This window comes from Triticum aestivum, chromosome 6D (assembly GCF_018294505.1).
Source record: "Triticum aestivum cultivar Chinese Spring chromosome 6D, IWGSC CS RefSeq v2.1, whole genome shotgun sequence".
In the NCBI taxonomy this organism is placed as follows: Eukaryota; Viridiplantae; Streptophyta; class Magnoliopsida; order Poales; family Poaceae; genus Triticum; species Triticum aestivum.
In genome coordinates this window covers 67,111,125-67,116,186 of record NC_057811.1, presented here as the reverse complement: position 1 = coordinate 67,116,186, position 5,062 = coordinate 67,111,125, and the positions used below count along the sequence as shown (strand labels likewise).

The window sequence follows — 5,062 nt, the reverse complement described above, 5'->3', positions numbered from 1 at the left end:
GAAAAAAAAACCACAACCCCTTGGGGTTATCCTGCGCTTGGAAGAAGAACTAGGAAAAGGAAAAAATATAGCGATAGTTTTATTCTTCGTCGCCGTAAGTAAATACGTAACCAGGAATATGGAAAATTGCATTTTTGGAATTTGCAATAATGCGACGGGCGAACGACGGGAATTGAACCCGCGCATGGTGGATTCACAATCCACTGCCTTGATCCATTTGGCTACATCCGCCCCTTATCCAGCTAAAGGATTTTTTTTCTTTTTTCCATTGATAATTATTCTATTTATTCTGACCTCCGTACTTCGATCGAGATATTGGACATAGAATGCCACTCTTTAAAAAGGAAAAAAAAGGAGTAATCAGCTGTGACAGGAAAAAAACGAATCCTTTTGTAGCTCATCATTTATTGGCAAAGATAGAAAAGGTCAATATGAAGGAGGAGAAAGAAACAATAGTAACGTGGTCCCGGGCATCTAGCATTCTACCCACAATGGTTGGCCATACAATCGCGATTCATAATGGAAAGGAACATATACCTATTTACATAACAAATCCTATGGTAGGTCGCAAATTGGGGGAATTCGTGCCTACTCGGCATTTCACGAGTTATGAAAATGCAAGAAAGGATACTAAATCTCGTCGTTAACTGAATTCTGAATAGAAACATTAAGAAGAAGAAAAAGATTCAAAATAAAGACAGAAATACCCAATATCTTGTTCTAGCAAGATATTGGGTATTTCTGTCTTTTCTTTCTTCAAAAATTCTTATATGTTAGCACAAAAACCTTATCCATTAATAGATGGAACTTCAATAGCAGCTAAGTCTAGAGGGAAGTTGTGAGCGTTACGTTCGTGCATTACTTCCATACCAAGGTTAGCACGGTTGATGATATCAGCCCAAGTATTAATAACGCGACCTTGACTATCAACTACAAATTGGTTGAAATTGAAACCATTTAGGTTGAAAGCCATAGTACTAATACCTAAAGCAGTGAACCAGATTCCTACTACAGGCCAAGCAGCCAAGAAGAAGTGTAAAGAACGAGAGTTGTTGAAACTAGCATATTGGAAGATTAATCGGCCAAAATAACCATGAGCAGCCACAATATTATAAGTTTCTTCATCTTGACCAAATTTGTAACCCTCATTAGCAGATTCATTTTCAGTAGTTTCCCTGATCAAACTAGAGGTTACCAAGGAACCATGCATAGCACTGAATAGGGAACCGCCGAATACACCAGCTACACCTAACATGTGGAATGGATGCATAAGGATGTTGTGCTCTGCCTGGAATACAATCATAAAGTTGAAAGTACCAGAGATTCCTAAAGGCATACCATCAGAAAAGCTTCCTTGACCAATAGGGTAAATCAAGAAAACAGCAGTAGCAGCTGCAATGGGAGCTGAATATGCTACAGCAATCCAAGGACGCATACCCAGACGGAAACTAAGTTCCCACTCACGACCCATATAACAAGCTACACAAGTAAGAAATGTAGAACAATTAGCTCATAAGGACCACCATTGTATAACCACTCATCAACAGATGCAGCTTCCCAAATTGGGTAAAAGTGCAATCCGATCGCCGCAGAAGTAGGGATAATAGCACCAGAGATAATATTGTTTCCATAAAGTAAAGAACCAGAAACAGGCTCACGAATACCATCAATATCTATTGGAGGGGCAGCGATGAAGGCGATAATAAATACAGAAGTTGCGGTCAATAAGGTAGGGATCATCAAAACACCGAACCATCTGATGTAAAGACGATTTTCAGTGCTAGTTATCCAGTTGCAGAAGCGACCCCACAGGCTTGTACTTTCACGTCTCTCTAAAATTGCAGTCATTGTAAGAACTTGGTTTATTCAAATTGCAAGGACTCCCAAGCACACGTATTAACTAGAATATAGATAATAGAAGGCTTGTTATTTAACAGTATAACATAGACTATATACCAATGTCAACCAAGTCAGCCCAAAGATTAGCTATCCATATAACTAAATTAACCAAACCAATAATTTTGTATTTGTAAATGAAGTGAGTCAAAGTTAAAAACTTTGATGGGTCTTTTCTATATGGGTTGCCCGGGACTCGAACCCGGAACTAGTCGGATGGAGTAGATAATTCTTCCTTGTTACAATAGAGAAAAATCCCTCCCCAAATCGTGCTTGCATTTTTCATTGCACACGACTTTCCCTATGTAGAAATAGCCAATTTCTATTCCAAAGAGGAAGTTCTACTAATTTTTTTAATAAGTAAGTTGATTCACCTACTCTTTATTATAATAAAAAGAACATTTCAGAATGAAAAATAGAAAAGTTTTTTCTTGATCATTTATTAACCCTTTCCTATTTCTTAATTTCGTCTAATGATTAATTAAGATGGTTGACCAGGTCATTGATACGTATAATATCCAAATACCAAATACGCTCAATGTGTGATCCACAAAAAGAAAAAAGAGTTGTTTTGGTGAACATCAAAGAAAAAACTTGCTCTTCTTCCATAAAAAATTCTTCTAAAAATGCCGAACCCAATCGTTGCATAAAAGTTCGTACCGTGCTTTTATGTTTACGAGCTAAAGTTCTAGCGCATGAAAGTCGAAGTATATACTTTAGTCGATACAAAGTCCGTTTTTTCGAAGATCCACTATGATAATGAAAAAGATTTCTACATATCCGACCAAATCGATCAAGAATATCCCAATCTGATAAATCTGTCCAAATGGGTTTACTAATAGGATGCCCCGATCCAGTACAAAATTGATCTTTTGATAAGTATCCTATGGGGAGAGTAGCGAGGACTATGGTATCGAATTTTTCATTCGAGTATCTATTAGAAATGAATTCTCCAGCATTTGATTCCTTACTAACAAAGAACTTTTTGGTACACTTGAAAGGTACCCCATAAAATCGAAGCAAGAGTTTGCTAATTGGTTTATATGGATTCTTCGCGGCTGAGTCTAAAAACAGAAATAATATTGCCAGAAATTGATAAGGTAGCATTTCCATTTCTTCTTCAAAAAAAAAGTGCCTTTTGATGCAAGAATTGCCTTTCCTTGATATCGAACATAATGCATACGAGGATCCATAAAGAACCATAGGGTTTTCCGAGAAAAACCAGGGTACATTATCCCAAAATGTTCCATCTTCCTAGAAAAGTGGATTCGTTCCAGAAAAGTTCCAGAAGATGCTAATGGTAAGCAAGAAGATTGTTTACGAAGGAACAACAAAAAAAATTCATATTCTGATACATAAGAGTTATATAGGAATCGAAATAGTCTTTTATTTTCTTTTTAGAAAAAAATGGATTTCATTGATGTAATAAAACTATTCCAATTCGAATAATAGTTGAGAAAGAATCGCAATAAATGCAAAGATGGAACATCTTGGATACGGTATTGAAGGAGTTGAACCAGGATTTCCAAATGGATAGGATAGGGTATTTCTATATGTGATAGATAATCCAAATGCAAAAATTTGTCTTCTAAAAAGGGAAATATTGAATGAATAGAGCGTAAATTCTGAAACTTTGGTATTTCTTTTTCTTTCGGACAAAATAATTCCCGTAGCGAGAATGGGATTTCCACAACGATCGCAAACCCTTCAGATAGAATCTGAGAATAAAACTCAGAATAAAAATTATTTTTGTAATCCAATAATCGATCTTGGTTAGAATGATTAACCGAGTTATCCAAAAAATTCTGCTGATACATTCGAATAATTAAACGTTTCACAAGTAGTGAACTAAATTTCTTGTTATTACAACTAACAACTATTTCCACAGGTTCAGAACCATTTAATCCATAATGGTGGGCAAATGCATAAATATATTCCTGAAAGAGAAGTGGGTAGACAAAGTATTGTTGACGAGATTTATGTTTTTCTGAATACCCTTCGAATTTTTCCATTTGTATTTCTACTTGAATCAGAGAGAAGAAGCATCTCTCGGTTTATCGAATGATGATACATAGTGCAATATGGTCAGAACAGGGTGTTGCATTTTTAATACAAACCCTGGAAAGAAAGGGAGTCTAATCCACAGATCTTTTTCTGCTCCTTTTCTACCCAATTAGTTTATGTTTGTTCTAATTAAAAAAAAGAACAGAACAAGTTTTTTATTTTTGCAGGCCAATCGCTCTTTTGACTTTGGAATACAGCCTCTTTATCAATATACTGCTTCTTTTACACATTCAATCCATAACATCCCTTATTCAATCCATAATCAAGAATAATTAGGATTTCTAAAAAAAGAAAAAATAAAGGGTCCACTCATAGCAAAACCCAACCTTTCCCCGCATCCGGCACTAATCTATTTTTAACGTCTAATTAGAGCGGGGAATCATTCCAATTAGGAAGTTCAGCTCGTTGCTTTTTATTTTACCAAAATTGGAGCCAGGCTCTATCCATTTATTCATTAGACCCAGAAAATCGTAATTTTGGATTCCATTCAAAAAAGATTGATTTAATTACGACATGCTATTTTTTCCATTCATTACCTTTGAGGATCAGTCGTGGTCTTCTAGACTCTACCAAGAGTCTGGACGAATTTGTTGTTTCATCCAAATGTGTAAAAGATCATAGTCGCACTTAAAAGCCGAGTACTCTACCATTGAGTTAGCAACCCAGATAAAAAAAGGATCTTAGATACGATCAAAATCCAAAAATCAATGGAATTACACCGCGCGCTTCTGTCAAAACATTGAACTAGCAAGACATCAAAAGATTTTTTTTATCGACCATGAAAAACACTCAAATGCCAAAACGAACAGGTCCGGTTAAATTCCACTAAAGTAAAGTTAAAAAAAGAGCGACCCTAATCATGATGGCCAAATTCTCCTTATTTTTAGCGATTTTTATTAAAAATATATATATATTATATTGTATGAGAATACATGCAAGAGGAACACCCTTATCATTTGAGCGAAGTGTAGGCGGAAAAATTGAATATGGAGTGAGGATAAAGAGACCCATCTATCTACAAATTCTATTTGTTCAATAGACCTTTGTTAATGGAAATACAATGGTAAGAAAACAAATTAGATAGAAAAAGTAAATAAAATAG

The 5,062-nt window shown here is 35.5% G+C and overlaps 2 pseudogenes across 1 annotated transcript; both read right to left on the bottom strand.

Moving 5' to 3' along the window:
* Positions 1-692: 692 nt before the first annotated feature.
* Positions 693-2,227, bottom strand: LOC123143576 (photosystem II protein D1-like; annotated as a pseudogene). Its single transcript, XR_006470948.1, has one exon. The product of XR_006470948.1 is annotated as a photosystem II protein D1-like (transcript).
* On the bottom strand, positions 2,093-4,839 carry LOC123143575 (maturase K-like; annotated as a pseudogene).
* Positions 4,840-5,062: the final 223 nt, after the last annotated feature.